The sequence below is a fragment of the Microtus oregoni genome, unplaced genomic scaffold (assembly GCF_018167655.1).
Source record: "Microtus oregoni isolate MIOR12 unplaced genomic scaffold, Mior012 000112F_ref0000385, whole genome shotgun sequence".
Classification (NCBI taxonomy): domain Eukaryota; kingdom Metazoa; phylum Chordata; class Mammalia; order Rodentia; family Cricetidae; genus Microtus; species Microtus oregoni.
The window spans coordinates 663,411-673,677 of NW_024544738.1; the positions used below are offsets into that span (position 1 = coordinate 663,411).

The 10,267-nt window shown below is 36.1% G+C and overlaps 1 pseudogene; it reads left to right on the forward strand.

The window, feature by feature from the left end:
* The first annotated feature begins 649 nt into the window (after window positions 1–649).
* Window positions 650–4,531, forward strand: LOC121443726 (annotated as a pseudogene).
* Window positions 4,532–10,267: the final 5,736 nt, after the last annotated feature.

Here is a 10,267-nt window from a genome sequence, read left to right on the forward strand (position 1 = left end):
TTTCTTTTGAGATTTTTAAATTCCCACACTTGTTTATTAAATTTACACATATAAAGAGTTATATAAATTTAAAATGTTTAAAAATAAGTTTTTCCATGTGATCAAAATGGTAAATTATATTGTAATTAATTATTAAACTCATGAAAATGTAAATTGTTTTTATATTTGAACATAAAGCATATGCCACATACCCTTCTTGCTTCAAATTCATGATATTTACTTATTAACTTTGAAATTTTATAGGAAAGTTGTTCATATTTCTTGCTAGTCCTTTACCCCTGTATCTATACTTCACTGTACCTACCTGACGTATATCATCTGTATCTTTGATTATCTGTCGGAAAACAATTTTAACAGAATTCTCTCCTTAGCTTGTACCAGATGGTGAGGATATCTATTTTCTCCTTTTGTGGTTACCCTTTGGACAATGGCTGGCTGTCACTTGACACAGGTCAGATGGTTCTGGGTTCTGTGGTCTTTAAACTTGTACTTCTCCCTCTTCCTTCTGAGACCTAAGTGACTTTAATAAGAAAAGTCTGTAAATAAGCAAATTAAATAAAGACTCCAATAATAATGCAAACTTATCCCTAAAAATTTCACAGCCTGAGAATGATTTTATGTGTTTGTAACCAATAAGGGCAGGTATAACATGTTAAATGCTGTAGAAGGTATGTTTATAGATATTATATATATATATATTATATACTAAATATACAATATACATTATATATACATAAAGTATTGTGATCATCTCCACCAGTGGTTTTTATTTGAGTTATTTTTTAAATATCTATGCCTGCCCATTCATCATCTTTATGAAACTCATGATATTTTAAGATAATAATGTCTTTTACATGCCAGGATTACAGAGATGATAGACATTGAAAATAATTTCTGGAAGGTGCAAGGCATTCCATGTATCATTTGCAGTTGCCTCTCTAACTTTTGTCTTTAAAATGACTTATTTAAAATAAGACGGTTTTTACCCCAGAGTTCTAGAATACTGTGATGTTCTTTGTCCTGCAGTGAAAGTCAGTATTTTGTTCAGGAGAAATACATAGCTATGACTTAAAGAGAGCTTTTTCACGATAAGGCACTCTTGAGCAAGAATTGTTCATCAGGTAATGACTTTCCAAATAAAACTAAGAAATGCTTGCATCTTGAAAGCGGAATTTGTTCCGTAAAAGCTGTGAATGAACCATGTGAGGCATTATGCTGGTTCTTGTCACTCGGCTGTCCCTCTCCAGGAGGCAGGAAATTTCATCTCTTTGAAATTATGGATGGAAAAGATGAGAGACAAAGTAATACAAGTGCTCTTGAGGCCGCCATCAATGAATCATTGTTCATTAAACTGGATCCTGGGAAATCAAAGTCCTTGTGGATTTTAATAATAATATTATTTTCCTTATTCAGGTACAGTTTTCCAGTCCCTCTTAAAAATCAACTTCCTGGGAGTAATTTTAGAAATGACTGCAGCATTTCTAAATGAAGTATAGTGAGGTATGGTTACCATAGAGGAAACTTTCCCACCTTAAATAGACATTTAATGATATTTGACAAAATTGTACACTCAGGTAATTACCAGCATAATGAAGATGTCAGGTATTTTAGTGATGATGAAAATTCATAATCACCAAAATATCCCCTTGTGTGCCATCCTTGGCAATTACAATCAAGCTGTTATAGATGTTCATGTACAAATTTTTGTATAAATGTAAACTATACTTCAGTTTGACAAAATCCTAGCAATGAGTTTCATAAGAGATATGTAAATGGATGATGAAATATATAAAAACCTATTGAGTAACTTTCTTCAGTGATTATGCAGTTTTGGTAGGGGTGGATCAGATTTGTTGTTGCAAAAACACGTAACAAAAGCCAACTAAATTTAGGCGTATGGGCTCAGAAAACCAGAAAATTCATTTAATACCATAATCAAATGGTATTCTTGTGGGCCGTTTTCCCTCATAACTTCTGTTTAAAGTTCCTCTTGTAGGCGCCCATGTGTCTGCATTTTATATTGTTTTAGAATGTTTTACTGGCTCAGCTCCTTACATCACTTTAGGCCAAGCTCTCCAGTGTATATGGTTCAAAGTCTCTGACTTTAAATCCTGTCCAGAGTCTGGGTGCTCCCAGGAGAGACCCAGGGCCTCTGATACGGGATGTTTGCACAACACAGGACAGGACAGAACTCTCTTTTGCTTTTTCCTGATGACGCTCATCAAGTTTGCACAGGTTCCTTCACCTCACATTTCAGGAAGAGCTAGAGCTGCCTCAAAAAGCAAACAAACAAGCAAACAACAAACAATATGAGAATGAAGGGAATGAGGGCGTGGGTAGTGGTGATCCCTATCACCTCTGGAGGAAAGGGTCTGTGACCTTCCTCATGGCTGTGTTGTGCAAACATCCTGTCTCAGATTTCCTTGGCATTTAAAAGCACAAAACAATAGTGATATTTTCATTAAAAAATGTTCAGTTTAATTATGCTGAATTCTGTGTGATTTTAATGGATTTTTTTTTTTTTTGGCAGTGGTTGGTTGCTTTGTCTAATTTTAGGAGTTTCCCCATATGTCTTGTATCTAATGGAAAGAGCTCTAAGGGTCCCTAAGTGGTAAGATTTAGATTTGCTTCTCAGTTCCTAACACTTCATGTGTCAGCCTTCCCTGCATCTTGTTTCTAGGGAATCACTGACAACATTTACTTTTCATCTATTATTCATACTATAAATAAACATTTGAAGAACATTTATTTCTCTGAATCCCTTTTGTCGCATGGCCAGCATGGGTGTCACTCTGAAGATTTTACAGAATCACTGTTATCACCCGTTTCATCAACACTACCAATAGCAACATGGATAAAGTAGTAAGAAAAATATCAGTTACAATTTTACAATTATTGGCATAGCAAATAATATCGGTTCCTAAATATTATAAAAGAATCAAGTTTTGAGACTAAATAAAGAAATATAGAATGTACCTGAAGTAGCTGTAGCTAATAAAGTCCTCATCACTGTGGTTTAAATTCTTTATTTCTACTTTTAAAGAGTCATATAATTATGGGCTAGAGGGATAGCTCAGTAGGAAATCCCTTACACAAATATGTTGTTCTGAGTTTGATTCCCAGAATCCATGTGAAAAAATTTGATATGGTTGCATCTATCTGCGTGCTATGAAATGGTTATGCTACACTTTCTATGATTTCTCATATTGTACAGTATTTTATTAATCAGCTAAAGAACACAAAATGGAATGTTATAATATTAAATGTATAGCCTTGAGTGTAGACATAGCAGTCCCTAAGTGATCAATAGTTAGGTAGATAGATAGATAGGTAGAGATAGTCTCCTTTTATGGTGGCACATATTCCCTAAGGAGAAGAAATAGGTAGATGATCAGTGCACGGACCCGAACTTGTTGAAGGAGAGAACCAAGTGATCAGGTGAATGGCTGCAGTTGCCTGGGAGGCCAGAAAACCTGTCTCCATAGAGCAGATAGAAGTAACACCACCAAAGGCTCACATAGTCAAATTAAGATTAGTGCCACTTCCCTTTGCCACACTGATACCTGTACCCTGAGGGAGCTGATCTCGAGGGGTGTGTCCCGGTGATCTTGGGACATGAAGGTGCTGGAATTGTGGGAAGCGTTGGTGAGGGGGTTACTAAGCATAAGACAGGCGATAGTGTCATCCCATTTTACTTTTGTCTGAGTCCAAAAACAAACCTTTGCCAGAACACGAGAGTCGCTCCGGAGGAAGGATTAATGCCAGATGGTACTGGCAGATTTGCCTGCAAAGGGAAGTCTTTTTGTCATTTCACAGGAACCAGCACTTTTTCCGAGTACACTGTTGTGGTTGACATCTCCACCGCTAAAGCTGACACTACAGCCCCTCTGGATAAAGCCTGCCTTCTCTGTTGTGGCATTTCAACCGGTTACAGTACTGCTGTAAACACTGCCAAGATGGAGACTGATTCTGTCTGTTCCATTTTTGTCCTGGAAGCCCGGGAATTGGCAGTGATCATGGGATGTAAAGTAGCTGGTGTGTTCCAGATCATTGACATCACATCAATAAAGACAAATTCTCAAAGACCAAAGCATTCAGGTCCTCTGACTGTATGAACCCCCAAGATTTCAGTAAACTCATCCAGGAAATACTCACTGAGATGCCAGATGGGAGGAGTGGACTACTCCTTCAAACCTATTGGCAGTATAAGGGGGGTGAGAGCAGCCCTCCAGGAAACCCGCAAAGACAGGGGTCAGGTGTGGGGGTCTGGTCAGAGGGTCAGTGTGGTGGTTGGCTTAGCTGCTTCAGGTGAAGAAATCATCACTTGTCCCTTTCACCTGTTGAAAGGACACACATCACCTTTAGAGGATAGAAGAGTAGAGAGTTTCTCAAAGCTGGTGTCTGAATATATGACCAAAAAAATAGAAGTTGAGTTTGTGCCTGGCCATGAGTTCTTGGACCAAATTAACAAATTCTTTACCTGATGTGTCAGGGGAAAAGCACTGGAACTCTTGTAAAAATGCTACCTTGAGAAGAGAACGCTGTCCTTCCTGTACTTTCTCCCGTGATCAGATAGGAACAGAGACAGATTTGCAGGAAACCACTAGAAGGAATGTGTGCAATCATGGCTGTAATCAAAACAAGGCAAATAGTCACAAGTTGATTTTCTGAACTCTCCACATAAATACTTGCTGCTCATCAAAGAATATTTTAACCTAATAAAAATACTTTCTACAAATAAAGAGAAGAAATAAGTTAACTAGACTAGTGTGTGTGTGTGTGTGTGTGTGTGTGTGTGTGTGTACACACATACATGGATATCGAGGCCAGAGCTTAGTATGAGATGCCTTCCTATAGTGCTTTTTACCTTTTCCTGTTTTCGTGACATGGTCTCTCACGGATCATGAAGATTAGCAACTCAGCTATGGTTAACTAGCCAGACCCAGAGAGCCTCTTATCCGCATCTCCAAAACCTCCTTAAAAGCCAAACTTTCTTTAATAAGTTAATAATGTATAACTTATAGCCTTGTGCCATTACACCAGAGACAAACCTATGTATCATTAAGTGCCTTCGTGGTCTGCAGTTCCTGTGATCATACTGGTTTTTTTCCACTGCATATCGTCATGTGCTTTGGCTTTAACTGAGACCACTGGCTAACCTAAGCCTGCATACTTGTTTATGGGCCTCTCATAACAGAGTCTATGAGGTGGAAGAATCTGTTGTACACAGAATGATGACTAATGATAACTATTCATACCCTCAATTTTGCTACATTCAAGTCTCCGGAGAGAAGAAAGGGGAAGAGGATCAGAGACACTGACACCTGCATTTTAAAGTAAACAAACTTGTCCTTCATTAAAATGAATTCAAATGAACGCAAGTGGCAAAAGGTGGCTTCCGAGGAAAGCTGTACCAGTGTCCAGTAGCTCCTAAGGGTCTCCATAGTAACTAAAATGGTTTCAAATGTTGATTTATTCCTCCAGGACCCAAGCAGATGTTTGGGTTTTCTAACTTTCTTATCACCCGAGCCATGTTCTGTTCTCCATAAGATAAGGATGCCCGGTATACAATCTGGGTATTATTTTTATGAATGGGTGCCCTGCTGTTGCATCCTGACAGTGTTATCAGCATGGCTTTACGCTTTTCTTGGTATTTTCCCATCAGGGATGCTTATGCTTTTTGATAGTCATGTGAATCCTGCTTTATTCAAGTATACTGCTTGAAATTCTGACCTTTGTGCTGGGCATGATAAAATATATTACAGTACTTTAAAAGGAGACTAACCTTATTCTCAGAATGTTTTGAAAATGCAGATTCTTTTAGAGTAGCTATAATTTAAATGGCAACATCTGCTATCATTTCTAATGTATTTCTTATAAAATAAAATTACTGAGTTAAAAATAAGATTTTCATGAGATGAAGCCCGGGTAATTGGACATTAAATATGTTTGTAAAAACTTGTTTTAGTGCATTTAAGATTTTATGTTTTCACATGAATTAGTCATTAGAAACAAAATTATATTATCTAAATTCATTTTAGGGACATCTATGAAAATTTAACCATTACATAGGGCACTCAATCCCCAAGCCACAAAGGCAATTAAGTAGCTATTAATATAAAATGGGAACCCTTATGTGAATCATCTCTTTAAATTGATGTTCCACTGTGTGGCAAAGCATGTACTTTTGGCATTTTCATGTTATCTAGCTCAGTACCTTGATCCTATTAATGTTTAATTAGTGTGGGCCCTGTTTAATTTAAGATCCCTTTGACTTTTCCTGTGTTATGTACTTCTATATCCACCATCAATCTTCACAGAATCCGATGTTGAGAAAAATGCATCCTTTGCTCTGTCAAGGGACACAGAGAAATTTTTGCTATCAATTCCTAATAATCCTAATACACTTGATGACCATCATTATCTATACAAGAAAACCACCGTTTCAAGTTAAAATGGGGAAAACAATTGCCCAATTACGCAAGTATTTGACATCATAGCACTGGTGGCCATTTAGAAGTGCTGACTGCCTAGATCCATCACATATGATCTCTGCATCATTTCTTTAGGTTATTCATTACTCAACAGCTCAGGCGAGCACATTGTTCTTCCAAAACAAAACTGCTTTTTCAGTTCTTGAAATGATGGAAGCTAGTTTTCTAACTTGCAGGGTTTATCCAAGTCTTTAACAAATATGACTTCAACTCCTAAACAGAATGCTGTTACACATAGACTGTGATGAGGAAGGCAACATTACTCTTAGAAAGTTCTTGACATCTTCATTTCAAGTTCACAAATTAAACAAAGAACTTTAGTTATGGGAACAATAAGAAAGCAGAGAAAAGGGAAGCCGGTTAGTTTTAGGATTCTTTCAGATATATACTGAGTTTGTAATGTAAAACACAGCTCATTGTATGGTTATAACATCATGGTTTCTTTAATAATTTGTGGGAGTCTTCCTTTCCCCTTTTGTTTCTGCCCTCCTGTTTTTTGGAGCTGTGTAGTTAGTAGATCACAACCTATTCAAAGTCATGTTTTTCATTTTGATACTTCCAAGAATAAAGTCTGTTTCCTAATAAGTTAATGATAGCAATGTCATCTTGCCATCTGATACAGAAGTAAAACCCACAGTATATTTCAGTGGCATGGTCTAACTTATCCTGTTTGGATTTTATGGTTTTGAGTTAGCTTGGAGCTTAAGCTCACAAAGAAAAACTTTGTCTGGATTTTGCTGACCACTTCGATGCCCCTTTGATTGAGAAAATGAATAAGGATGGTAGAGAAAAAAATCCCTCAGGGAAGCCAACATTTCTACTCTCAGTTTATTAGTTTTCAGGGGTTGTAGATGTTTCTTTGATCAATGATAAAATTCTGAGGTTTTAGTCAGGAGCAGTTAGAGCATTTACTTCTAGTGAAATTTTAGTGTAACACAGCTTTATGAGAAAAACAAAACTCACTCAAGAAATTCTCAAAGATATGTGCTGCAGGATATACAATTATAACATTCTGCTAGTTTAAACATGAGCAAATCCATATAATGGTTTTCTGTAAAGAAAGTTGTATTTATTTTAAACAAGAGAATAAAAAAAGGCTTTTTCACTTTCTTCTAAGAGTCCCCTGGGAAATGGAACTTTTGGTTCCCATAAACTTTTGCAATCAAGAAAGTCATTTATTGTAAGAATTCAGCATGGTAGGAGATAGTGTATAAAACTGTAAAGTTTTCAATGGTATAAGCAAAATATAAATGACCAGAATCATCACAGAAGTAAAGATAGTCTAAAGAATATTTAATACAGAAGTGTTTTCAATAGTTACTTTCTTTAAGGATCTGTGATACATTTTTATCCCTTCAGACATCTCATTTCATGCTGGGAGAACATGTTTGAACTGAGAAGACCTGAGCTGTAACCTCAGATACACAACACAGTTCTATGGTTGTCCTAGTAAGCCATGAACTTGGAGGTACCCAGATTTACTCTTTTAAGATGGTCATATCAGTCCATTTTTTGTGGAGTTACTTTGGGTTAGGCACAAAATATATAAACTGAGTAAGCATAACATGGATGAATATATAGCAATTTGGGAAGATGAAAAGAAATGAAAATTAGTGAAACATACTGAACTGTTTTTATATAAAACACTTTTTCTGGAAGTTCCCCAAGAGTGACTATCACAATTTACTCCATCATTATTGAAATAGCTACTTCTTTTGGGACCATCAACAATAGTGCAATTCATGTGAAACTATGCCTTTTTTTACTCCTGAGATGATAATTATGGGTTTTATGGACACAAGAGGAAAACAAAAAGATAAATACATATAGTGGTGACCCAAGAAATTATCTGCTGATTTCAAATGATCAAACAAATCTTTGAGTGAGATGAATAATCACTAATTAATTCAGCATTCATTCTACATTTTCCTCCAGGTAATCAGGGTAAAGAATCACAACTAAACTGCCTATGGGGAATGTGCCTATTACAGAAAAATCATTAAACTTCAAAATAATAAAGGCAAATGTTTGCATGAGCAATTATAAAAAACTTGGTTTGGTATTTTAGGCATCCTAATGTTTAGAAATTAATATTAATGTATGCATATCAATTTAAAAATTAATAATAGAAAATGTTGTTTAAATATTCTGTGTATGAGAGTTTTAGTGATTTGCTTCCGGCATGGGGAGAATTCAGAGTAATGTGATGATCTCTAACCAATTTCTCCATCTCACTGGTATTCCCAATGTTGTTTATATTAGCTATGCAAATTGTTGCATGACCCTTCTGAGCCCAAGATTTACTTGTTAATTTCAAGGATGTTTCTGAAGATTAAAAGAATATGAAAACCTGAGTTTTCAGCCTAGCGGTTTCCAATAAATGTGATTTTTTTTCAGTGAGCTCTTATTTAGTCTCACAGCTTAGCTGAAGAAAATCTACAGTGTTTACACTGAGCAACTCAAAGACACAGAACGGAATAGCTAACTGACATAGTGTTTCAATGTGACTTACAATTCCTTACTTTTGTAAGTCATACAATACTTTCCAAAGTACTTTTATCTTATCTCTTATTTCATATAAATTTCTTGTTATAATCTGTTATAATACATTTAATTTTTTTAAAAAAAAAACCCGTCTCATGGGGACCAGCATATACAGATCCTGTAAAAACTGCCACCACCTTGATGCTCCTGGTGAAACATATCTCTTCTTCTGACGTCCTTCACCACGGTTTACTCTTATACTTCTCAAAGAAGATGTATAACATACCTAAGTGTTACGATGGGTTGAAACTTAAATACAAAACCAGAATTTGATAGAGCCCATCTTCTCTCTCTTTGGTAGAGAGATGCATTGAAATTTACCTAGTTGTCTTAAGACTTAATCACTGGTTTCACTTTTACTCCTAGGATAACAGCTGCTTCCCCATTCTTCTCCAGTCCTATGTTTCTCTCTCAAATAGGTTGAGATATTAGTAGAGAAAACTATACTGATTCTGTTTCTCCACAAACTTCAATATGACTTCAGAAATTGAACTAAAATAAAATCAAGGGTAAAAGAGTTTGAGTGACTGGCTCAAGGACATAGTGAATACTTTGATTCAAGAAACAAATCCACAACATCAGACATATTTTTAAAAATTACTTCTTTTAAAAATCTAAGAAATTGTACTTATTGGGCTGAGACTCATATGCTCTGTGATTTGTAAAAGTTACTTTAAGTTTCCCTTGCCATTGTGCATTCATGTCTAAAATAGAGTTGTAATACATTATTGGATTAATTTGACAGTCAAAACAATGAACACAAAGTATACCCAAGTTTCATATATGCCACCTATTAAGTGTTTCAAAATTCTCATAAAAGCTGCCATATTGTGACAGCTTTTGTATAGGACCTGGTTTCAGTTCCCAGCACTTGAAACTCCACTTCCAGGGAATTTGATGTGTTTGTTGGCACCAGTGATGCATATGGTGCGTGTTCATACCTGTAGACATACACATGTACACACAAAACAAGAATAAATATTTAAAACGGTATAGTTTCCTCAAGGCTATAAAATTATATTGTTCTTTAAAAAAAATAAACATTATCTCTGCAAGTCGAGGTCCCGCAGAGTTACACTTCTTAGGCTGCATGTTGCCTTGCCCCAGAGATTATTTACCATACCGGAGAGCATCTGTGCCATTCTCCTTGTTAGTGCTGCCAGTCAGTGGTTTCTTCTCATTACAGCTAAGAGTTATGCAGAAAGAAGCCTTAATCTCTGTCAGTGCAA